Genomic DNA, 27016 nt, shown 5'->3' with positions numbered 1-27016 from the left:
TTTTTCCGTAGTCCTCCATGCAGTTTTCAGTTTAGCTTCAATGATATTCATTTTCAAGAAATAATATACTGCCCTTAATTTCACTAATGAATGCTCACATCTGTTCTTATGAGTCAAACAGGGTTATGGAGCAACACAAAACATCTTCTGGTGTTGATGGTTCAACTATATTAATGTTGATTCAGCCTGCCTGAGTTTACTAATTCCTCTTCCATCTCGTTTAGTTTCTCCTTTGAGCTGAGGATCAGTACAGAATAGTCTTGAAACTATCTCAGTGACCAGAAATCTTCAGTGGGACTGGAGTTTCTCTGAAAGCATGTCAAAGCAAGCAGCAGAGCCTGCAAATGTGGGTGCTGTGGGAGGAGGGTTCTGGGAAGCACCAAAGCTAGTTTCCTACCTGAAGTTCTTGCATGGCAATAGAGAGAAATGAAGAGGAAGAAAAAAGAAATAGCTCTCATCCATCATCAAAGGAGGAAAAATTTACCCTTCTCAGATGAACTGATGGTTTTTCTGCTCCATCATCCATCTTACAAGTAGTAGATTCCTGTTCTAGCAGTAAGCATGGCAAGATTGGTAGATGATTAGCAAAAGCTGTGACCCTGTGAGTTTCAGAAATTTGTTAAAGGTCAAGTGAGAAGAGGTTTGGATCTCTGGCAATGAAATACACTCTGTGAAGGGAACATTCAGTTTTTGCAAGCACCTCAGACAGCACTCTCTCTTTCTCTCTCTCTGCTCATTAATCTTGACCTAGCAGCATTTCTCCCATCATATATCTTTTCTCCTGTTAAGGATGAAGATTTTTTTTTGTAATTATGAGGGCACAGTTGAAGACAATAACTTGTTATATGCATCAAATGTGTTATCTTAGTACTGAATATCTTCAGAGAAGTGGGGTGGAACCCATGAAGTTTATCCACGAGAATTAGTAAATTTTAGGGGGAAAAGGCATTTTGTTTTGGAATTTTTTTTTTTTTAAAGGAAAAAGCTGAAAATAATTTGGTGTAGAAAATGTGCAGTTTTGTTTGTTTTACAGAGAATGAAGCTTTACCGTTTGTATGTTGGGTCCCAAGATCCCCCTGAAGAGTAACTGTGTTGAAGTTTTGTTAGCCAAAACAGTCAGTACTGAACTTCAGTGTCAGTTCTTTGTTATCCCTGCAATGGTCTTGTGAATTATTCTGATTAATTGCTTTTTTTTTTGTTTTGTTAATATTACCTTACTGATAGGTTCTTTAAAGACCTGTAGTCTTTGAGTTCTTTCTTCCCATTAGATGCAATAAGTCACTTTTACGGATTCCACAGGAAGAGCTCATGCCCTGTTATTGCAAAAGGTGGATGTCTGGGGTAGTAAAGATTAGCTATCTGACAGCAGTTTTCCTTCTTTTATAGGTGAACACCACCGAGGAATATTTATTTCCTAGAGGGGAAACAGTCCAAGCAGAAAACCCAGACTACTCCAACTATTCCTTCCTAGTAAGAGGTAAGATTTCTTAAATGTAAAGGTAAATACTAACCCTAAGTCTCAGCCTCTCACTTTCTAATGTGGAGGTGCTTAAAATCTATTGGAGATCCCCACCAGTTTGCCTTTAAGTGCCATCAGTGCAAAGATCTTTTCCATTAGAGTAGGGCATTGCTCAGAATAAAAAAAATTGCTGAAATAAGTTGGGATGTTGCTTATTTTCAGGGAATTAGTGTGAAATGAAGACTCTCTCTTAAATTTCTTCTCATGTCTTCCTTCAATTTTGTTTAACAAAAATTAATGTGGTATTTTAAATTTCACCTTGCTGTTGCATGTAAGCTACTGCTCTGCTGGCCAGTCAAATAAAGAAGTCTTGAAAGTAATTCACTTTCAGAAATATGCACTTGTTACTTTTTAGATATTGATATTTTCAACTCCCAGTTTCATGCTTATTATCTGAAGAAATGAAGAATATAATGATAAATTACATTAATTCAGATAAATCAGTTTATTTCATCAAGCTAGGTAATTTTTAGGTGTCTCGGTTCTGAAGAATGTCAATTAGTGATTGTGACACAGATCATAAATATGACTAGCAAACTGAGCTCTATTTCCTTGGATTGCTTTTGAGTGCCCATAGAACACCATCGTGGGGTGGTGAGTTCAGCCCCATTTGGGTTCAGAGCTTACTCTTGTTTCAGCTGTATTCACTGAAAACTTTTCCTGTTCTTGAATTAGTCTATTAGATATCATCTATCTCATCCTTTGCTCGCCCAGGAAACACTTACAGTACAAAGAGAGGGGCACTTTGTGTTGCACCATGTACACATTGGCTGCATGAAAAAGGTCTTTCTTTGATTTGAAAATTAGATGCCTCCACAAAAGCTTTGCAAAAGAAAGACATATATTAGTACCATATAATCCTCTATCTGCACCTAGGGATACTTAACTTAAGCATGTTGCAACATAAAAACAGCTTTTATTCATAAAGATTCAGTAATCTAAAAGTAAAATGCTTTTATTTACTGTCCATTGGGGGACCAGCAGTGCAATATCTTGCATTAATTTTACATGATAAATGAGTTTGAGGTGCATGTGCCATTTCTTTCCAACTACTTGTGTAAATAAGTAGCTTTTTTAATGCTGGTATGAGATGCATTGGGTAATCCATTGCTTTCTGTTAATTTGTCTCAAATTTTATGGGTATGAGATATAATTGAATTCATCTTTGTTAAAAGTTGACCTTTTGAATAAGTTCCCTGCTGAGTGTTTTAATTATTTGAGCAGGTATTCACAGCTTGAGACCCATGACAGATTGATTTGCTTTGAGTGCATCAAAGAGAGTGGGTCACATTAATCCATGGTGTAACCTTGCTGAAATCAGTGCCATTTCTGAAAAAGGAACAATTTGAAAAATTTTTTATAGGAATACCTATTTTGCCCAGGGGAGTCTCCTAAAAAGTGTCTCATGCTCATATTTTAATAGTGCAAACTTAGTGTTAAAATTAGTGTTAGGTATAAGAAGTTTTTTAATTACCATTTAAGGAGTGTTTCTTTATCAAAGAGTAGGGAGATGATAGACCATTCATGGTGCTAAGCCAGCTGGGAAATTCAGGTATGTAGGTAGCCCCATGGCCAGTTTAGCCATCCAGATGGTGTAAAGCAGGATGCTGGGCCCAGCCTGTGGTCCTTGCACAAACAAAAGGCATCGGGGCAGCTTTGACTGCTGCCCTCTGTGCCTTCTGATGGCACATTGACTGTGGCCAGTCCCACAAATCTGGGCAGCACGCTGTTCCTGCCCACATAAACAGGCAAATTTATTTTAGTCTCCAAAGACTAAATCACAGAGCAGAGTTTCCAGGAAGCCAATTAGTAGTTAAACAGGAGATAATTAGATTTAATAGGAAAACTGTAAAGAGCCTAAGAAATGAACCAAAGAGGTGAGAACAATAGGTTGTGTTGAAAGAGTATTGGGCAAGGGGATAACTATCAGTGGAGTTCCTTGAAAGTCTGGTTTAAGAGAAATGTTATTTTTTGGCTGATGACTTTGGCACTAAAGTAAAAAATGTGCTAATGAAATTTTCTGATGACATAAAACCAGAAGATGGTGTCAATGCTGAGAAAAATTGGATTAATTAGGCAGAGTTGGATGGTGTTGAAGATGAGAATAATAGAATTACGATGAAATTGAGTAGTGCAAGTTCAGGGTCGTGTCCTGAGGACTAACAACATGAATATCATTCAGCAACAGCAGGAAGAGAGAGACCTTTGGGGCATTTAGTTGATGCTCCTGACCTGTTAATACAATGCAGTATGTTGTGAAAGGTGCTGTCGGGTCCTCAGCTGAAAATATGTCTGGGGCTGTGCCTACCAGTGCCTGGGGAAAGCAAAAATTGGGCCAGAGCAGATGCCCTGAAAGGCTGCTGGTCTCCCTGGGGGACAGAAGAGCCAGTCCCAAAGGAGGCCGAAGCAGCTCTGCTCATTTAGCTCAACAAAATGGAGACTGAGAAGGGAAATGATTGCTGTGTATGAATACATCTGGGTGTAAGGGAAAGGAGGGGGTAAACTCCAGAGGACACTTTTGTCAGTTGGACAAGTGATTTAAAAACTATTTTTGAATAAATTTAGGCTGAAAATTAATGAAAGGCATCTAACTGCAGGAGGAATGGGAATACTGGGCAAGAAACCTAGCCAGGTTTGTAAGGGCAGTGCTGACGTGCAGTAAAGTTTTGGACTGTTAGCAGGGAGAGGCCCAGGAGCCCTTCCAGCTCCCCGGTCTCATAGCATTTAAAGCTCAGAGCTTCCTGGTACCCAGCAGTGTTTTATGTACCCCTCACAGGTAATTTACAGGCCTGTCTAGACAATCATTGCAGCATTTCACTAGCTTGTGGGTATCCGTAGAGGTCTTAACACCAAATTACAGAGGGGCATGGTTACATTTTTAAGCCTGTCATTTAGGTATTCAGATCCACGCCTGCCTCTCGCAGAGCCCAAGTGAGTTCACTTAGAACAGTCCTTGGAGGGTCTGAATTTTGAAGGGATGCTGCGTGCTTGGTTGACATCCGCAGTGCAGATATATTTTGCATAACTTCTTTTCAGCAGATGATTTTTTGTAAGCTTTTTTATACAAGAGGGCACACAGAAGGGGGAGTTGGAAGAGGTAAGGTTCATCTTGAGTGCAATGTCTATTTTAGTGAGGAATACTATTTATCTTGTGGTTATACCTCAAAAAAAAAAAAAGACAAAAAAGACAACTGGCAGATGGTTTTCAAAAACATCATCAGGCTAGTCAGTCACGCTGCAGGATTATGACATATTACAAAGAAATAATAAACATTTTTGGACACATCTGGAGACAAGGGCTTCCCTCTACTCACTTGACAGTAAGATGCCCAGGCGAGTTAGGAACATGCAAAAATAACCTGTATGTAATACATTTTTCAGGTCCTACTTTAAATCTGATAATTGTTTTTTAGAACATGGGGTTTTTGAATGCCTTCTTCACTAAGGTATCCTTTCCAGAAGGCCAATCAGAAGTGCCTGTTACCTCTGAACTTGGCATCTGGTTACAGATATCCTTTTTCATTTCCCACACTTCAGAACTGTTTATATATAAAGGCAGCCCCATGTGGGCTCCTGTGGGTGTGGAGCTGCAGGCTCAGAAAAGTGATAAGCTCCCAGTTCTGTTCACAGGTGCTGCACAGCACCCTTCAGTGGGCACTCAGCTCGCTGACATTCAGTGTTAGTGCTGTTATTTCTTTTTTTTCTCTTGCTGCTTTTTCTGTGGCTGCCTTTGTACCTGGGGACAAATGGGATATTTTTGAAACAAAAAATCTTTCTCCTGCCTTCTGTGCCCCTTTGGAGATCACACTGCCACCAGGACCTTAAGAAGTTCACTTGGTATTCACCATTGCTTTATTCCCATACATCTTTGGTAGCTGAACAATTCTCTTGTAAAATTTTGGGTACTGAGACACGATTGATTTGCATTCAAAAATGATTTTTGACTGCTGTAGGGAGTACATATAAACCTCTTGTTACTTGGCAAGTACAGATTTCATTGCTTGTCTCTCAGGAAGCCATTTCCCGAGTATAACCTGGGAGTATTTGACTTTCCTGAATGCAACCAGATACAACCCTGATGAGCTAATGTAGTTTTAAAATTATTAGTTTGTTATTTGAGTGTAATTATATTCCAAGACCAAATCTTTTCTAGAATTAGTTTTGGTTCTGCTCCTACAAGTGGGTATTATTTGCTTTGTGTAATTGTAGATCTTCAGTTGCCTTGGCAACGTAACACAGTGTTAAATTTAGAAACTAATTTGTTTTCTGTCACTTTGCTCTTTACTGTTAAGAAGACAAGCTGTTTGCTATTAAATAAAACTTGAAAAGGAGGAGAGATAAAGTGTGCATAAAAATGTAACACATAAAATACCATGTAGCATTCTCTGGTGGATGAAGGATAGAGCACTGGCAAGGCCAGGAGGGAAACTCCGCTGTTCCCAAAGAATTAAGTGGAAGCTGCTTTATGCTGCCGAAGGGGATTTGCATGGAAGCATCCCTGCCCTGCTCCAGGGAGAGCACGAGGCATTGATATGCCCTTCAGAGTGCCTCCTGCCTTCAGGTCATATAACTGAATATTTGTGTCTGTGCAAATATACGGTTATGTGCGTGTGTACATGGAGATGACAGATATGTAATGGGAGAGCTGTGAAGGGGTGTGCATGAGTTCCAGATTTGTGTTTATAATCCTGTTTCTTGCACTGGCTTTGTTCTCTCCCACAGGGAAGGTCACTTGGCCTCTCTAACTTTTAGCTAAAATACTGACAGCGAGCAAGTTACTGAATTAAGCACAGGGAAAGTCTAGTGAACTTTTGCCCCTAGGAAGGTCCCCTTCTGCCCTCTTTCCTACAACTGAGAGATTTTCTAGCCTCTTTGCCTGCCTGGCAGATGCTTGTCTAACCTCTTCTTAAAAACTTGTCCTGATGGAGGTCCCTAAATAACATTTCACTGATTAGCGCTCTTCAGTAGTAGAAAAAAATCACAGTACCCTGGTTAAATCTTCTCTGCTTCTGTTTAAGCCTATTACTCTTGCACCATTGCAAAATTGTCTTGGGGATAGAAGTGAGATACGTATCATCTCACAGCAAAAAGCTTAAACCAGTGCTCAGAACTTTCCAGTGATGTTAGCAGAGGATTCCTGAGAAAAACCCATAGTAGCAGTCATCTCTCTGTGATTAAGTATACATTTTCACAGCTTCCTTAAGTGCATGAATCCTGTACGCTAGAGATTTGTCAGTACATGGCCAAGTGGCTTTTGTCTAACTGGTTGTGTGTCATTTCTTCATCATGAAATCATCTACTCTACAAATATTTTCATATGTAAAGGAATATTTTAAGTGCACACTTTGACAATGTTATTAGGCTTTGCTTCCTAAAATAGAAAGTAGTAGTAGTAATAAAAAAAGAATCCCGACATTATTGCCAATAAGTGGGTCAGTCTACAAATGGATAATAAAGGAACGAAAAGAAGGTAGAATAAAAATTCCTGCTGGCAGAGATGGATTGCTGGGCTGAGAGTTGCTGATGATCAGTATTGCTGTGCAGCCACGTTTTTAATGGCTTTTTATTCAGCCACTTAAAATAGATCATTTATGACAATTTAGGACGCTACTGAACGTGCATTGTCACTCTGATGTGCCAATTATGTCAGAGAAATAAAATAATAATTTTCTAAAGTCCTTCTGGGATTGCTGTGTGGCAAACCAAGCTCATTTTTAAGGAATGTGAGAGTTTCCTTTATCTTAACACTTTGTCCACTGAGTTTTGTTGGAGGTTTAATTCTCAGACTATTTCTGTAGCTTTGGATTAAAATGTGATGTTCCCTTGGAGACAAAGGTGGTATTTTATATTACATAATATGATGGGTTCAGTACTTTTTTTTTTTTTTAAAACAACATATAAATCAGCCTGGTATCTTTACAGCAAAAGGGAGAATATAAAATATTGATGTTACTGCTGTAAAAGTAGGTCTTTCAGATTAATTTTTTTAAAATAAGTAAGTAAAGTAGAAACTCAGGAATGTTTAAGTGAGTAGAAAAGTAGGCTGGCAAATTCATCCAAAAAGTTGCACTTTGTGCTGTAGGAGATGGTTTTTATCCTGCTTACACTGGTGGCCTTGGGCTGGTGAAAGCTGAAAGTTGGTCATCAAAACTGCCCAAATTAGACCCGCTGCTTTGGGTGGTGACTGTCTGCATACTGTCTCAAAAGCAGCGAAGGAATCTGTGTACTTAATGTGTGTAGTTTCTTCAATATGTAAAATTCTCCGTAGTCCTGATCCTGGTGCCATTGAAGATGGTGGGGAGAAGTCCCAGTGTGCTTTCAGAGGTCTCTCTTCCTACCACTCTTGAAGATGTACACCTGGAACACCATCCAAAGGCTGACTGGGTGCAGGGTGGTTGTGATGTGTGACCTCACCAGCACGTGCTGCAGATGGCACATGGTGCTTGTTCTGGGGCCTGCTGGCCTACAGAGATTTTCTGGACATCCCAGCAAGCCCCAGAACTGCCTCTGCTTTTGCAGATTATGCTAGTACCTCATATCAAACGAGGTTCTATTTTATCTCATAGGCTTATAACAGATTTTTGTAATAGTGTCTTAAATTGTGACGATGTCCTACAGTGTTTGAGTACAGTTTGTGTCAGGGGTCTTACTTGAATTTTATGCAACCTTTAGACCCGTTAAGTATTGGAAAATAATATACACCTTGAAAGGCATTCTTTTCTACCCAGTAAATTTAGTTTGCATTTTTTTTTTTGTTTCTATTTGTTTTTAACTGCTAAACTGATAATGTAAGGATGATTTCTGTTTTTGTACACTGTGAGATATACTCACATAGATAAAACCTAATTCTATAGACCAATATGAATCAATTACCGGTGTGTTGAAAGTGTTGTGTGAAGCTAGATGCTGGTTGTACTTCAGCATTTTATTGGGAGCATTAGAGCAAGGATTGACAATGCAATGCCATGCCATATACTGTTGTTTGATTATGATCTATAGTTCTAATCAATATGTTAAGTAATGCCAAATTTTATCCTTCAGGCTTTTATTTTTATAGAAAGCAGTAATAATCTGTGTAGAGGAAATGAAGTTGAAAGCTGGCAGTTTGAAAATGTGATTTCAACTCGAACTAGTGCTGCCCTGCCCACAATGCCTATTTCAGGAAACAAAAATTTGGGTTTGAAGCAGACTGAGTGCTGCATGTTTCTGCAACTGCATGTGCAGGGTAGACACAATCTTCTAGATTTTTTTGGGCTATGTTCCATTTTAGTAAATGGACTGGTCTTTTACCGCCTTTGGTTTAAGGGCTAGCAGATAAAGTTATGGAGTCTCACCACAAAAAGAGTATGTCTTAAGTACTGCTTGTACTGCTTTTGGCTTTGGAAATACCCTACCAAGTGTGTTTATTTTTTTGTGAGTGACTTTACAGACGATACATACCAGGCAAGTTTGACCTACTGGTGCCTGGTTTTCTCGTTGTCATAGGTTCGGTTCTTCAGGATCAGCATAGGTACAGTCAACAGTCATATTCAGGAGTGTGGCAAGCTAAAAAGTTGACTGGGCATCATAGCATGTAAAGTAAAGCATAAAAAGTAAACTTAATTCATAAAAATACTCTAGATTTTTTGTCAACATTCTGGGAAGAATAGAGAGGAATACCCTACAAAATAACTTCTATGCCCAGAACAGATTAGATATGTTTAAATAGTTATAAACTGATTAAAAATTCTGTACTGCTGAAAAGTACACATATATTGGCTTATTATTGTTATTTGAGTATTAAACTTTTATATATATAAACCCCACACATAATCTTAAACAGGAAAGAGGTGGGTGTCAGTTTTGTAATCCCAGTGTCTGGCTTTGAAAGGCAAATCTGAAAAGCACGCAGCCTGTCTGCTTGTATTTTGAATAGACTTGTTGAATTCTGTTCAGCCAAAAGAAAGTAAGCCAATTATAAGGAAGTCTTTTACTTTTAGTTGAAGTAGAATAATAAAATGAAGCAGCCAGTATGGCACTTGGGCTACTTCAAATACTGTCTTTCACCCAAGCAAATACTGCACAATGTTTATGATTAACTGGCTGCTATTTCCTTTAACTGCAGTTGAAGTGTAACAAAGTTGATGGAGCTATGTTGATCTCAGTGCTCGAGGACCTCTCCTCTCTGTAGATTGGGAGTTACACCCCAAATCCTTTGTGTGGGGAAAATGTATAACCATACTTTTCTGCTCTGTTTGCTTTTACTTCTGCTGCTATTCCTGGATTAAACTATAACTGAAAAGTAAGAGGTACTGCAATAGAATTTTCTTGATTTCACTGTTTGAGTTTGTTATGACACAAACTTTAATAGTATACATTATACAAGCAAGCAATGCTACCAGAAAGCATGCAAAAGCTGTTTAAAGGAGACATGGTTACAATCTAAATACAGCTCGTGTAAGCTGTTCCCCAGGTTGAAAGGTGGCATACTGATGCCTGCCTAAAACATTGGGAACATTAATCATAAATTTTAATCAATTTAATACATTTGCTTAATAAAGCCTTCCTTATGTTTCTTTAATATCTAATGGTGCTGTCGGTGTAGTTGTGGATGGTAAAAGGCTGCATCAACTGCATGGTGCTTCAGAGGAGCTCTTTGTATCTGTTCAACTTATGAAACTGCAGGGTGAAAAGATTCTCCCTTTTAATTTGTTCAATAAGTACTGGCATACTTATCACTTCATGATGTAGAAACAGCAATTCACATTGAATAACAGATGTGTACCTATGTGATGGAACTAAAACATGTGTTTCCCGGTGCCTGACCTGCTGCGCATAGAGGCATTGGGAAAACATCTTGTCACAGCCTGTTGCAAGTGGTGTATCCCTTTTGGGTTAATCATGGGATATGCTGCCCCTCAGTAATTTGTCAGCATTTCCTTATAAGAGCTTCAAGGAGGCAGATGTTTTCTGGAAGGAATCAGCAAAAGATATTGACAACTTTATTGCATACTGAGGTGAACTTGGATCCATCTTTGGAATGGGTTTGCAAGAAGCAATGAAATGGCAACAACTTCTGTTCCTTAAAGTGAACTAAAATTCAGTTGGTCTTTGCTAGATATTGGACGAAAACTTTTTTTTTTTTTTTAATTTTAGCCAAACCTACCTAATATTTCTTTTAATTTGGACATTTCAGATGATCCATTTTGCTGTGGAGGGATTCCAGAGATGACAAGTCTGAAAAGAAAACATTGGAAGTACATTAAATATCATTTGCACGGTTAATTTATGTATATACTTCATAAAATGACAGGATTTCTGCAGTGCTAGGTTTAAACTTTATGCCCACTCAGTTTTCTTATCAGCTGTATGCCAGCGGCTATACACATAATTCTCTTTCACTGCTTACTGGACCCAAGCCTACTCAATTTAGTTTAGCTGGCAATGGCACTTCTCACTTTCTTAAAACACAGGGCCTTCCAATTTCCAAGAATGTTTATAGTATCATAATAATTTGGAACAGGTGTTCAAACCTCTCTCCTGCACTGTGCAACAGAAGGTTTATATATTTTTCATTATATATGGAGACAACTCATAACACTTAGGATGACCATCTGTCATTGAATTTCTTCTTTTTGACTATAAGCAAAATGGATTTTTTTACTGTGGACACTAGTGCAGCTGATGGGACATCCCACTTCCCACATAGAGTTTTATGGATAGTCATTTCCAGGGGATTAGCCTGCTTGATTACTTGACGTGACTCTTTCATGTTTGGATAATTCCAGTGAAAACAAGGGTGTGCGCACTTCAGTTGAAACTTCTTGGTGTGTGATGTTCCTGTTTGAAACTCATGAACCTTCTTCTTGCTTCTATGGGGAGTACTACAGAACTTCTGGTGCTGCTGGATAGCCGGTTATTCCACTCTACATCTCACCTAGACTAGTTCCATTCACTTTCTTGTAGAGAAATTTTTTTTTTTTCTTTCACAAATTGTTTTCATTGGTGCCCCAGAGGGCACACCAAGCCCTCTTCTCCTTCTACTTCCCTTCCTGTTGTCCCCTGTTTTCCCCAAGCTCTTCTGTCCTGTTCAGCCTGTGCCTATTGGTGGCCTTTCTTCTCCTATTCGGCTACCTCTTGTTCTGCCTAGCAGCTCCAGAAGCCCTTTCATGACAGTTTTCAGGGCCGAATCTGTGGTGTTTTTCTTTTTTCTTTTTTTTTTTTTTTTGTTTTCCCCAGGCAGCGCTGAAGTGCATAGGTTACACTGGGTGAGATTTCAGATCCTGTGGGATTTAGCTGTGAAACTGGAGTGGTAGCAGTGCTTGTATGATGGGCTACCTCAAAAAAGAATTTCTGGTGGAAAACTCAAGTAATGTTGCTGTGTTCTGAACTACAGTTCAAGCTTTGTATGTGTCGGTCTGTACTGTGGAACTGGATGTTTTCTTTTAATATTAATAAGATCACTAAGGTGAGCTGTGATGAGAGTAGTCAACACAGTTCATTGTGAAATTATATTGAGTCTAGGGATAACTTTTTCATGATAAAGGCACTAATTGCATTTAAACAGTGACTTTAGGCAACTTTATTCTCTTAGGCAACACCTAATTGCTCATCTTGGAAGGGAAAGTGAAGTGTAAGTTGCACCCCTTGGAGGTCCCTGACTACCACTGTCTCCAGTACCTGGTGGGAGCTTCCAGCTGTGCCTGAGGGTCTGGACTTCCCTTTAAAACCTCTTTTTAAAGTGCTGTGCCTCCAGCGCAGTATGTCACTCAATGCCTGCTTTGGCATCTTGCATAGGGAGATTCAGGGAGACCTTGAACAACACTGAGTCAGTAGATAGAAGAGCTTCTGTTAGGGGGCTAAAAATCCTGTTGGGCCTAGGAAGGATTTTGCAATGGTTTGCTCTTTCTTTGAACTTGCTTAATAATATAGTGTCATTAATGTGCTTCTAAGCATGCTAACACAGCTGCAAGCTATTGTGTTTTATGGATATAGCGGATCTTGTATCCCTGCCCGAAGAAATCTTATGGGAAGTTTTCCAAGAACTCATTAATAGCAGACACTAAATATACATTGCCACTACATGAACAAGTACTCTCAGGTCTAGTAAATTGTTATGTCAATTAATTTTATACAAGAACACTTCCAGACACACAGGTGGGTGAAGGCTGTAGCTAGGTGAGAGCTTACTTTGTTCCATCCCATCCTAAATTATCAAAGCAAATCCCTGTTCAAAACTGAAGAAATACACAGCTCCTGGAGAACAGCTCATGCTGAAATAAAGTAAAAGCTTTCCCATAGTCACACATTCAAGGGGACATTTAATCTGAGTACAAGGCCAGTCTTTTCACTTTGTTTTTTTTTGCATTTTAGAGGAAGTTACTTTTTTCCCCAGATATCCTGCCCTTTCGTAGTTTGTATAAGGGGCATTACTTACCTTTGTATTTGAAGCTGGGGATGATTTCTCCTCTTCTGTAGGGGAAAAAAAAATAGCATTGAGAAAGGGTAGAGAAGTCATGTTTGGGGTGTCTCCTCACCTCTCCCTCCTGGCAGGGTGCTTCAGTCAAAGCAAGGTGGCTGGCCACATCAACTTGTGTCTTTGCCATCTGTCTTTTTCTCGTGAACGTAAGGGAGGGCTCTTCAAACAGAATTTAAGAGGATGGTCTAGTCTTTGCATGACCAGTGATTTTCAGAGCTTCCTGCAGTTCAGTCCAAACTGGGATTTGGAAACCATTGTATACTGAAATGAATGGGAGCTGGGCACCCAGAGCACTTTGGCAGATTCAAGCACCTCAGCTGCATAAGAAAAGATAATTCAACTCAGCCAAGTCCTTGGTGTTATTGACAGTGGAAATAAGTCCTCAAGTTCTGTGCTGGCTACAAAGGGACTGGAATTTGGCTATGTATTCTCAGTCACCTTTAATTCTGATACTAAGGAAATAAAATTATTATTAGCATACATATCTTCAATGTATTACAATTATATGGGAAGCAACAACAATTTTTTTTTACTAACTTGATTGATAAGTAAATAAAAAATACTAAAGCTTGTGAAAGAATGAATAAAAACAAATAATAGAATGATCTCTCCTAATAGTTTCCAAGGGAAGATGAGAATAAATAATTTAGGGTAGTTTTGCATAGATAATTTGATTATTAGGTGAGAGCAGGTTTCCCTAAATCTCCATAATAACAGGTAAAACAAATGGTAATAGCTGGGAGGAGAGCAACAATTAGCCCAGTTCTGCTAGTCCCTCTCAATTATAACTAACAGGAATGGCAAATCAGTTCAGCCCCTGGAGATCTGCATCTGCCTCTATCTCCCTGGTAGGTTTCAATCTACATCTGAAAGTAACTATTACTGCATTTTTGTGGAGTTGATGGCTGCTATAACCATCAGCAGCTGCAGACAACCCTAGGTGAACTTGCACTCAGGCCTGTTTTTGGATTGCAAAGTTTTATTGATATAAATCACAACTTTGAACGGAAGTACCCATTTTTGTAGTAGATTATATTCTCATTCAGCCTTTGAAAAATAACGTATTCCATATACATATCTAATTTATAGTATATATACATATAGACTTATAGTTTACAGGGAGTGAGTCTACCTAGTGCCTAAATGTCTAAACAAATAGAGGCAAAAAGACTGGAGAATCAATTTCTAAATTGAATACATTTCAGCCATGCGGGTGAATAAGTTGCAGGACTGTGCTCCCTAGGAAGCAGTTTTTCTTTCCTTGTATTTCCACAGTAGCTGTTGATACAAAAATGCTTTGTCAAGCTGAGCTCTTGGCTGACAGTATGGCAGGTTACTTCTGGGGAAAAGAATAAAATAAAATTGGTTATAAAATAAATTTGGAGTCACATCAGGAAAGCTCTCTTTGTCATTTCTTCATGTGGCTTTATTATGGTCTAATAAATTTAGCAATTAACTGCTACCAAAGAACCATATTGTTTATTAGTTTAGAAATGCACACGGGCAACAGATTTTGTTGCAATGACTCCTATAGATGGTTATACGGTGATATACATAGGAGAAATTCAGACTAAAATATTTCCTTGTGTGTTCTTACGTGTATGATGAGTATTTTGATTCATTTTCTTGAAATTATTTTTTTTTTCATTTTTCAGGGTATAGAACCTGCTTTGGGAACTAGGAGCTTGAATTTCTTTGCCATAGTCAGCCCTTTCCTTCCTGTCTGATGACACTAATATTGTATGTAAAGAAGTATGTGTCATTAGACACTTAGTAGTGTGAAGTAGAGCTACGATTTCTACAATTTGTACCCAAAGGAAACAACTATACCCTCATATCTGTGTTCTTTTTGATGTGCTCAGAATTTGTGTATTTTGCAATAAATGATAGAGTTATCATCAGTCTGCAGCTGAGAGCATCTTGCTAATTTTAAGCTCTAACTTGGGGGTTATTCAAGAAAAATTTTAGACTTTTCAAAAAATTTCCAAAAAAGGAGGGGTAATAGATTGAATTGAGTTCTAGCAGAGAGACTCTAGTAAGAGTTCATTTAACTCCACAGAAATGTAGCTCTTTATTTCACCTCTTCCATCATGACCTCTGTTTTTGAAGCCTGTAATTGTTATGAGTTAATGTTCCTGAGTGGATTTTGAGCTTCTTTCTTCAGATTTATTCAATATCTAGACAAATATAAATTACCTAATGCATAGGAAACTACCTAACCAGTCTTCAGTAACCAAAGGGACAGCTGAAGATTAATTATATTTATATTCAAAAATTTAAATAGAATGGTTTTTTTTCCCTGTTAGTGGAAACTGGATCAGATGGCAGAGCTTATGAATGCATGCCGATGCTCTTGCTTGTCTTAAGTACAAAGCTTTTGAGAAGAGGACTTTCTTCGTGGCACTGGCTGGTGCAATGTGTTGCTGCTCATTGCTGGGAAGCAGCAAGGGCTGCACGGGGAGCGTGCCTACTGCCAGCAAGGAAAGGGCGAAGGGCTGCAGAGCAGGTAATGGAGGTAGGATATGAGGGTCATGGATCTGGCACTCTTAGATCTTTGCTTTATGTCATTTTAAATAGGTTGGTCATCTTTGCATCGACATCTTTACTCACAGGAGTGTTCCTGGCCCACTGTCGCCTTGTCCTTTTCCCCCTCATCCAAGTGCTGTGGCAATATCTTATTGTAAGAGCAGATGGAACATTTGCTTTCACAAAGAGTTAACGGGAAACAGTAGCACAGCAAACATCTCCCAGTTAGGACAGAACTGTGATCATTAGAGAAGGTGGATGGAGGTCAGGATGCTCCCTCAGATGTAAATTCACAGGCAGTGTTTTGCTGCTGCAGATGTAGCAGGGCTCTGTAATATGCAGAGCTCCAGTGATTTGGAACCTCCCACTTTACCTAAGCCTTCATATCTTGTTTTCCTTAGCATTTTCGTAACCTTCAAAGAGGAATGGATTAACTTTTTAAGTAGGCACAGTGCTGGCAACTATAAGAACTTGCATTTACCACCCGGAAGAAACTTGTCAGTAGAATAAGTTTAGGAGAGCGTAGAATGATTCCTTCCTTAATTATACATTAAAAAATGGTAAATTTATTCTTGCAGATTATTCAAAACAAATTATTCAGCCACCCTTAGGGAGCACTGTGAAGCCTGCAAAATGGGTAATGCTTGGGCATTTCTACTATGGATATCTACCATAGCTATAGGTGAGAGAGTTTGAACAGATGATTAGCCCAGGAGGTGGCTGCATGGAGGCAGAATTTGTGTGAGGAGCAAAGGGATCACACCAGCTCCTAATCATCACTCTCCTGTTAAGAGATACCTACTACAACTGCAGCAAGTTCCTTGTTCTTTTTTTTTTTTTTTTTCTTGCATAGATAAATGCTGCTGTTCTCTTGACTTCAGATAAGCGTGATAGTAACAGCTCCCGAACTCACAACATAAGTTGTAGGGAAGAGAAGACTGGAAATAAACCACTTGCAGGACAAAGCCTGCCATCTGAACTCTCATTGAACATCTTGAGGTGTATGTGCTGCACTGACATCACCTCAGCCTTGAAAATGTGAAAACCAGGGATACAGGTGATATATCCCTACATCACAACTGCCTTATGATCAACAACCCAATTTGTATCATTAAATTCCTGAAATAAGTTCTGGGATTTATCAACCTGTGCGTTGCTGAGACAACACAGATCCTTGGCTTCTTGTCAACAGCTGCACAAACTAATGCTTTATCTAGAGAAACTATTTTGTGGCTAAGTTCCATGGAAACAAAATAGTCTGGATCTGGATAGTGAGTACAGGTTTCTGGACCTGTGGGTTGGAGGTGAGAGAGGAATTTGGCAGGGAAGTTGGAATTCTTGTCTGATGGCGTGTCTGAGAGTGGCGTCAAGAGGTATCTCCTCTTTGCCCTACCTGTTTACCTGTGAGTTTTTACATGGGTTGAGAAGTCTCTTTGTAATCTGCTGCTTGGTTAATCACTTTAGAAGAACTCGGTTGTGTTTTCCATATAGTGCTGTTCATCTGGTTTCTCTTTTGTCCTTGGATGGTAGTTCTCATCAGTAGATGCAGAGATTACAGTCAAGTTGTGAAAGGACAAACAGTTAAACTGCATGTGCTAAACATTCATTTAGAAGACAAACTTTCCAGAACAATCAGAAAAGGAAGAATCTGTTTGTTGATGTTATTTTTGCTGAGTCTTACATAGCTAGGTTCAATCTAGAATGTGCCTCTTGGTGTAGTTTGTGTTATAAATCAGGTCATGTTTTACAAAAATGTGTGGTGTTTGTAAAAGTAATGGAGAACTTTTGCACCCGTAATAAAATATGTCTGCCATCTTTAATTAAGTCCAGTTCCTATGGGTAAAAGTATGTAAATCATTCTCCAATAATAAGTTTGCCATTTAGTTTTATTTGCAAAATGACAACACTGAGTAATCGCAGAACATTATTTACAAAATTAAACAAACAAAAGCGCATGCAATTCAAAGAATTAATATACCCACACACTCAAAAAAACAAAACAAATCAAAGAGAATTCATTTGTTTGACAGGCGCGCAAGCTGAATAATAAAATGGAAAAAAAAACACATGAGTTTGAAGCAATTTGGCTTGGAATGATTTGAGAAAGGAAGAGAGAGAAGGCGGGGGCAGGAAGAGGAGGGAGAAAAACAGTTTTAAATGACAGCTTAACTTGGTATAATCTCTACTGGACAAATTGAATGAGTTTACAGTTGTATGAGTGTCAGTGAAGCAACTGTATATCAGTAAAGAATTGGGAAAAAGTCAGTTTGTTTGTGGTGGTTCTATTTAATTAGTAAAAACAATAACAAGAACCATTAAAATATGCAAATTCTGGGCATTTGCTGGTTTACCTGCTTTCATTCAGTCTGCTGATGGGACTCCAGTTTCTGTTCTTGTTGTTGTAGCACTTCTGAACTGTATGAAAAATCAGGACTTTAAATCAGGATCTGACAGGGAAGAGAGTGCATAATTTTAAGTTTAGCTTTAAATTTGCTCTAGTGGAAGGTGTTCAGCAGGGTGTGGACGTAATAGCCTGATATTTTCTCATGTATCTATAACCAAGGTAACCAAATCAACCAAAGGTAGCCCACTGAGAAATAGGGCAGATGGTCTTTAGTTTGCTTTCCATGAGGGCTGATCTCTTCAAGACACAAATCCCATGGTGCTGGTACTTAGTTGATTTAACATATTACCAGGTCTAAAGCCATTGGTATGGAAGTTCTGTGTGAAAGTGGCAAAAGGCTAGGAATATTTCTGTTGACTATTTTGGTATCAGTATCAAAGCCCCATAAGAAGGACTGAAAAACACGACAGTTCCTTTTTGGGAAAGCCTTGTATGTGTTACAGTCTGAGGCTAACAGTAATAACATTTTTCTCTTTTCTGATTTTAATAAATGCCTCAGGGCATTGCATTTGGTTAAATCAAGCAGCAGACAAAATGTAATGCACTGGTAACCTCTGAAGTATGTGCAAAAAGTTTCTTCATAAAATATGTATGGAGAACACAGTGCTGTAATGATAATGATCCTCTCTAGGTTATACTATGAAAGATTTAGTATTTTAGTATTAGGGTCTGTAGTCTTTGATTTTGTTTGAAAGGAGTTCCGAGTATTTTACTTTTGTATTTGTTTATTTTTAATGAACTTTCCATTAGCATATGAAAGTCATATTAACATATGCTATGCTGAGTACTCACTTTGTGTTCCTACTCCTGGTGTGTATTTAGAAGGAAAAAGTTATCGTATCGGCCTGTAGATGGCATTCTTGCTCAGCAATTTAAAGGTCTGTAGCGAATACAAAACTAGTCTCGCTTTTTGTGCTGATGTGGAAGATGTATTTTAATTTATGATGCTCCCTTCCCCCATGTATATGTTGCATATGCTGTGTATAATCCATTTGGAGCGGCTGGCATTTCTGCAGAGTATAAGAATGATAAAAAGTGCATCGAGCTTCCCTGATAACCATTTAAGTGATTTCTTCTATAGTCTGTTTGACACTGACATGATTTGTAGTTAAATGTGTTTTCCCTGTTAAAGCTGGAGTCCTCATCTGGGTGTGTAGGCAGAGGTGTACGTGGGGGCTGCTCCAGTTCTGTCTTTGGGGAGATTGGGGTCTTTTCAGGCAGCAGAAGTGGTGATTTGTAGGAAGATGTTGCTTTGTGCAAACAGCAGAGCAAGCTCTGGAAACAGGCAGTGGTAGGCTGGAGTTTGTGGGCAGCTACTGCTGTTTGCTTTTTGTCCTCTTTCTGTTGAGCATTATATTGCAAAAGAAGGAAATCGCACAGCATGGGTACTAAATAGCCTGCAGATACGGACAACCCTTTCTGAATCTGGGTGCAGGTTTTTGCTCTGGAGCTGGGGATGCAGCCAGCATGTGCAGAGATAGCACTGTGAAAGCCACTTACAGATATGTTGTTCACAAAGTCCTGACTGTGGGTGATGCTCTCAGGGTCTGTGGACAGGGACAGAAGAAGAAAGCAAACGGGAATGGGAAAATGTTTCCAAATACTTGAAGCTTCTTTCTAGCTCATCAGGAGTCTGAAAATCTTGAAGCCTGCCACAATGCAACTGATACCAGGGGCTATCCCTGTTGTGTTTATTTTGTAGCAATGATGACATGCACCCCTCTTCTCTCCCTAAACTCTGATTAATTGATTCAGATCTATGGCTAAAATCACAGTCCCAATGGTCCTTCAGTTCCTTTCTGTATGGTAGGAACTAAGTATTTGTGTGTGCATTTTGAGGACTGGGTCCTAATTCCTTAAAACATCCTGCCACCTGCATTGCTCTGCCCTGCTGCATCTCATCTACTGTTCCTGTGCTGCTGCTGCAGTTTATCTTCATTTTCCCAAAACTCAGCAAACTCTTCCCATCACACCAATGCCTTTTCTGCTCATAAGCTGGAAGCCCTATCAGCTGATTCCCAGTCAGCATAATATCTTTGGGGTTACTGTCTCTCTCAGGAGAACTGTCACAAGCAACCCCTCTTCCTCTTGAGAACAACTGAAGGTCTGCTGGAGCAGTGATTGATTTACTGCTGGAGGTGATGTAAGGTGGGCTTGCTCCTTGTGTCCTAGCCTTGTGTTGTCTTTGAGGTTATATTTGCAAGCTGTCTGAAAGCATAATTGTCTTACAAAGCAATCCCAGAAATCTGGTTGGGTCATGTTGTGTGAGTAAACATCAAGCCCCTTGTGTGCAAATACTCCTCAACCCTACCACAGCAGTAATTCTTAATAAGGAAGAATAGATGAGAAATGTTCCTTCATTAACTGAAGTCATAGGCAGAGTGTGAAACATCATTACTGGATAGACACGGGAGGATAATATTGGGTCAGAATGAGTTGCAGTTTTGGTAATTTTGTTGGTTATGATTGCCTTTTTTCCCCGTATTTCCTTCATGCCTTCTCTTCAGGAGACTAATTTTAATTGTCAGATAAACTGAAAAGTAGTGGCCAGGTGATTATGCCAGGTCACTGTTGTCTCTGCTGAAATACAAAGGAAGAAAAGCAATAAAGTAGAGGTAGTTTTACTGCATGTGCCAAGTCTGTCAGTAAGCTGTGTTAACAACGCATCCATCTACAAGGAGAAGAAATGCTGAGAGCTGGTAATATCACTTAGCAGAGTTCAACTTACATTGTATTGCTGGATTCTTGATAATATGGGATGTTTAAGATTCCAGGCTAACATCACTTTCCATTTGATTAGAAAATCAAAAGGGTCATATTTGTCCTTGTTGCTGTCAGCTGTAACTCTGATGCAGATCCCGGCGTACTGGAGTCCAGTGGTAACACTTTTTGTGTCAATAAACCTGCTTCATGTAGAGTAAATGAGGGGTTCCCATATTTTATCCTGTAAAGCATGAAGCAGAAATTTCTCTCTTCTCATATTCTTGAACTTTTAACGTCTTTCAAAGTGCAAGTAGTGTTGTTTTAAATTAGTGTGACATAGATGCCTGATGACTCCAGCAGACATCGCTCAAGGCACTTGAGCCAGGTAATATGTGAGAAACAGTAAGACTTTCTGCTCCAAGAGGTTGATAATGTAGATTATAATGTGACTGTGCTATTTACAATCAGTTAGATTCCTCCAGTGCCTTGGAGTTCAGGGAGTGGACTAGATAACCTCTTGGCTTGGTTATGCTCAAGAGCAAGACAAAAAGTGGTTTTCTGCCCCAAAGAGCAGGCAGTGTGTGTGAGAAGTGTTAGAGAACAGGAAGAAAGAGGATGAATCAGCTTGAGAGACAATGGTCTCAACATATTACTGGACCAACCACTGCCCTGTTTCTAAGGGTGAAAAGTGAGAGGAGAAACAGAGACGTGTCCTTGGAGTGCAAGGCATGCCCTGATTCAGAAAACAGAACCCTCTTCACAGCTCAATAACTTATGCAGATGAACGTAGGGGGTCGTATGGATTCATTTATGTTTTCATACATGAACAAATGATCTCCAAGAGTTCAGAGGCAAGGATAGAAAATGAAATAAAGAAAAATATCTTTTTTTAGATTCTTCTTTCTAAAATAATATATTCAATAACCAGCCCTGAAAGATGAAACTTATTTTTTTTTTTCCACCTTTTTTGACGTTTTCCATTTTTATCATCTGGAATCTATTCTGGGAGTATCAGAGAAATGCAGAAAAGACCATAAGAAGGAATGTTTGAGTGGGACATCAGGAAAGGAATTATTATTGTAATGCATTTTTACTTTTCAGTTTAATCTTAGATCTGAATTTGTGTTACATTAAAGAAGGACTCTTGGCCTCTGTTGATAACTGTAATTGTGTTGGGACATTGCTGTCCTTCTCAAGGTTGCATATCTGTGTTTGAAGACAAAGGAAGGGAAAATTGTTTGACTAAAAGAAAAGGAAGTTTCAGCTTCTTTGCACTTGTTACCCACGTAGTCCTGTCACTGGTTTATCAGGAGCACAATATATTCCAAACACATGCTGGAATAAACAGCACACACGACTTTCCTCTGATGAATACTCAATACGGAGCTGTCTGCTGTCTGAGCCAGATGAGTTTACACAACTTTTTTTTTTTTTTTTTTTTAGCTATTCAAATGCAAAGACCAAGAGTCAGGGACGTCATGTGGATTCGTGACATTCAGAGGCAGACAATGGATTCAAAAAACAAGGAATATGTTGCTTTCATTCATACAGTGTCTTCTACAGTCCTTCTTTGTCTCTGACAGTTATAATATTCTGATGGTTAATAATCACTTAGATCATTTAGGGGCAAAAGCCGCATTTAGTGTATATTGAATCTCATAAAAGGATTCCTGTTGACTTAGAGTGGCAGCACAGAGACCCTAGTAACTACTATTAGAATAATTCAATCAAAGAATTGATGCATTTGAGAATGACAATGTAGGTTTTTCTTTTCTTTTCTTTTTTTTTTTTTTTTTTTTCCAGACAAGGTTGAGTAGAAACTCTTCATGCAGTGAGAGGAGAGGAGCTGGTAGTCTCTGGGAAGTGTACTATATTTTTGAGATGTATCTTTCACTCTTTTGTGTCATTCTTGCTTTGTACCTGAGAGGTAATAAAATAATAAAGGGCTACTTGTTTTACGAATATCCTTACCAAAACTAAGTGTCATTACAACTACTGTAACAAAGGCATAAGGCTGCTAAATATTGTATACAATTATATGGTTAAATTTCCATGAACTTTTTTTAGAACTAGAGATAGTAAATATTTGGGTAAATATTGTTGGTATGCCACAGAAAACAAATAAATCAGCATCTTGGGGAAAGACTGATTTTCTAAATCTGAGTAAGAAAGTGCATATTACAGCCAGCTGAGTATATCTGGCTTGAATCATGGGAAATGGGGTTTTAGTAATTACATGGTGCTTACCATAGGAATTGCTGTGCTTACCATTGGGGTCTCGTGGCAGAAGTCTACTTGAGCAGACACAGCAGTGTCATGGGAAGCCAAGAGAACATCTTGCATCCAGCGGAGATGCCTGTCACAGGGAGCCTCTGCCCTGAAGAGTTCAGAGTTTTCTTTTTGAGGAGAAAAAGTCTAGGAACTTGCTGCTGATGTGGCTGAATCATTCTGGGAGAAAGACAAGCAGCATGCTACAGACTTGTGGGATTTATAAGATCCCTGTATGAAAATGAGGGAGGCTACAGAACACTGCTGTAGGTATATATGATCAAGAAATCCAGTAGGAATTTAACCTTATTTTGTGCTAAATCAATTACAATTTTTGTGAAGTGATGTCTCTACAGACTTGGATTATGTACAGCTAAAGAGAATTTCTCTGGAGTCATTTCTGTATTTCAGAAAGGTGCGACCCACTGAAATCCTCTTTGGGTACTGCCAGCGTGGGGGTAGTGACTTGTGGGAGTACTTGCTAATCTGGCATTTGCACTGTAAACAGCATACGTTTATGCACATATGGAACAGCTTTCCTCATTACATTTGAGATATATTTCATTAAGCTCAGCTTATATAATTGCTCCGAGCTATATGGTAGCTTTATGATTGACGTTAAGGAATTTAAGACAATTTACTAATCTAGTGTGACATTTTAGATATTAATGGAACACTTTAATGGAAGCTGGTGGTAAAAACTTGTGGTCTTATTAAGTGATGTTTAAATAAAATATTAACTATAAAAAGTGTGTGAAACTTGTGGAAAAATACCTGCAAACTGCTGACTAGCCAACTAATTTCAGAGTACCTGTACCATACAAAATTCTAGTCTTATGTCCTTGGCATGGGGGGGGGGAATGGTTTTGTGGGTATGTAACACAACACACCATCAAGAAAAAAATAGTTTGAATTTAAGATAGTTTGTGTACCAAACATTGTATTATCTTCATTGTACCTGAAAAGGGAAGGGGGAAACTTTGGTCAAAACCTGCAGCAGTCATTTAAGATAAGTGTTTAAAAACATCGAAGAGTGCTAGGCTCAGAAGAGCAGAGCTGGAAGCACCAAGGCTTTCACGATGTGTTTTCAGTCATTTCTTATCTTTGAAACACAAGTGAGGTCAGCAGGAATTTCATCAAGCTCATCAGCTGAGTACTATAGAGCTATCAGTCCACATGTGCAACAAAGCAACCCATGACCTTTAAAGGGGTAATTTTGATTAACGGTCCTTTTGGGTGTGCCATCTTCACCTGGCCACTTGGATGGCACTGGGAACAGACATCACTGCCACAAAGCACATGTGCCAAAGTTAAAACATGTAGAGCTCTGTCTTTCTCCCCAAATGACTAAGCCACAAGTCAATGATGAGCAAGACCTACTGATGATTATGTAAAGACTGCCCCCATAATCTTGTCAAGGTCAGTGTCAGTTTGGCTTACTGGCTGTGTAAGTGCTGGTCATGCAAGTTAAAGATGCCTGAAGGCAGCCTTTACCCTGGAGCATGTTTCAGTGTAACTCAAGTGTCATAGTCTTACTTCCTACAACAGAAGCTGATGGAGTGTAGTACTTGCTATTACTAAGGGTTTAGGAAGTATTTCTACCTCTATATATGTCAGATTACGTTAACTAAGCCTGTGAAGATGCTTCCAAGGTTAAGCACTTTTCATTTGTTTTGTTTGCTAAAAATGTTGTTACAGAGACATTTTACAGTATGGACTTCCATACTGTATTATGAAATGTGAAGTGTAAGGATGTTTCAGAGACCTTTATTCATGATAGTACAGTTATTTCAAATGGCATCAATACTGTTATTCTACAGGCACATTTCTGAGTTGACATGTTAATATTTAGTACCACTCTTAAAAACAGTTAAGCAAATGCATTTTTATAGCATACAGAGCAAAATCAAAAACATAGAGCAAAAGCCAAAAAGGCTGTATGAGAGCTGACCGTCTCTGTGGACGTGGTGAAAGATTGCTGGATGCAGGATCTGCTGAGCAAGAAATTCTCATTGAATTTCTTTGTATTTTTCTGGAAAACATCCTGACATGTTTGAAATTTGTGGGCTTCATGCTGTGCAATTTGTCTCAGTAGAGGCTGGCCTTTTTTCTCCTTTCGCTTTCATTTGGCACGTTTTGCTAGTACTTAGTGGTATTGGATACTACAGGAAATCACTTTGTTGTATTTAATCCCACATCATTCCTGCATGTACATAAAGCCCCAGTTCTCTTTTCACAAAAGAGCAGGAGTCATTTATAGTTGCTTGATAGAGCTGGAAGAAAGAAATTTCCCTCTGCAGCCCATGCTGTACTGGTGTACCTGTGCTTGCTGTTGTCGGTATCTGTTCTCTCTTGGTTCTCTTAGGCTTCATGTTCTCTTTCTGTAACATGTCATGCATCCTTGAGTCTAATTTTGCGTGAAGAATTTCAATTGCTGATGGTGCAGCACCTCTTATTTATGTCACTGCACAGCCCCAAAGGAATATGCAGTGAGCTCAGTGCTGCAGGTACGTGGTCCTGCATGGTCCATGGCCAGGAGTTTTGCAGCTTGAGGACATCTGAGCTCATGAGAGTGGGCTGGGTTGTAGAACAGTACTACAAGTAAGTAGCATTTCAGCCATTTTATTATAGGGTTCCTAGAGACATAGGGTGGCTAAACCTGCTCTGGCACAGCCTGCAATGGCAGCATCAAGGCAAAAACTGGGCTTATCTTGGCTCCCATCCCATGGTCTGGCCACTATGTGACACAAAAGCATGCTCTGTCATTGAGGTAGGTCTGCTACTTTCCCAACAGAAAATTACATTTTTATAAATGGAGATAAATACAAATAAATTATGCATTAAAAAGACTGAAGTGTAAAACAAGCTGTGCAGATTTATCATTCCGGTCGTGTTATGTTCAACTTAGCTCAGTTTTTCTTATCTTTAATAGAGCAGCAATTTTATATTCTCTGATGAATTGTTTCAATGATTGTTGACTTTTGGCAATTATGAGGCCACAGCAAATAAAACAAACCAGTGTGCGCAGGAGTATTTTAAATATAATATTCTTTTAGATGGCATTTGATGTCTATGCATTGTCACAGTGTATAATGGCATCCTGTGACATATGTCAACCCTATGTGACAGGCACCATGAGGAATAGATTTGAAATATAGAGGAAATAAATGCAAGAATCAATGGCTTCTGCTGGCTGCAGTGAACTGTGCAGGCCTCTATGCTTGGCAATTTCATGTTTTATGTAAAAGAAGAAACTCTTCTGGAATGCATTAGGGAGTCTGCTCAAAACCATTTACAGTAAGTGAATCCAAGAAAATATGGTCAAGTAGAAAGGAGACCAGTGACCATACCTTGTATGTCTGCAGGTACTTTGGGTAGCAGCTCACAACACTGTTGGCTGTTTGGCTCGTAAAGTTTTGAACCCAGTGATTTGGACATGCATTTAGGGAAAGAAGCATAGTTTACTGGAGTTTTGTGGGTATTACATGATATTCTTTTTACAAGCTTTTAATGATTGCAATATTCTTGCATTAGCTACAGGAAACATCATAGGGAAGGGATTTTTTTTTTTTTTCTTGCTTTGGACCTTAAGAAAACACAGTGAAACTTCCCCTTATTAGTTGGCTGTCTTGCAGCATAATTTATGTGATTATTTCTCTGTTTTAATCCAAATACTTTTCTCTTATTTAAATAAGCTGAACCATTTTGAAAATGTAAATAATGTGAACAAATCCTTTCTGGATGTGATGAGAGGACCTCTGTACAAAGTCAGAATGGTTCAATTCCACTCATGCTATTTTTTAGTATCAGGAGTTTCTGTCAGGAATGGTTCTCAAAATCAGAATGTGTTTTCTTGGAGGAAGGAGAGAAGACATAGACCCCAGAAGAGCCCAGTGCTCTGGTGTTATAGTACTCAGGCAGGGTGTGGGAGACTCTTGCTTAAATTCCTGCTCTGATTCAGAAAGTCTTCACTGCTCTATAGTGTTTGTCTTCCTGGTCAGGTGGATGTTTAGAGCTTGATATTAGTTATTGACTTAATTAATTAAGCAAGACAGATGTCTATTTCCTATTGGAAAGGGAGCAAACATACTTTGAGTTTGCCAAGGTGGACACAAATTTAATGGATTTTGATCCATAA

At 38.9% G+C, this 27016-nt stretch overlaps 1 long non-coding RNA gene across 14 annotated transcripts in view; it reads left to right on the top strand.

The window, feature by feature from the left end:
• LOC311441673 overlaps nucleotides 1-27016 on the top strand; it is a 149127-nt gene that overhangs the window by 41421 nt on the left and 80690 nt on the right. For all 14 annotated transcript variants that reach the window (XR_014696130.1, XR_014696131.1, XR_014696132.1 and 11 more), the window contains exon 2: nucleotides 1387-1477. This is a non-coding gene — a long non-coding RNA (uncharacterized lncRNA). The remainder of the gene's footprint in view (nucleotides 1-1386; nucleotides 1478-27016) is intronic.

This window comes from Aythya ferina, assembly GCF_964211825.1.
Source record: "Aythya ferina genome assembly, chromosome: 9".
Taxonomy (NCBI): domain Eukaryota; kingdom Metazoa; phylum Chordata; class Aves; order Anseriformes; family Anatidae; genus Aythya; species Aythya ferina.
This window is presented reverse-complemented; position numbering and strand designations above follow the sequence as displayed.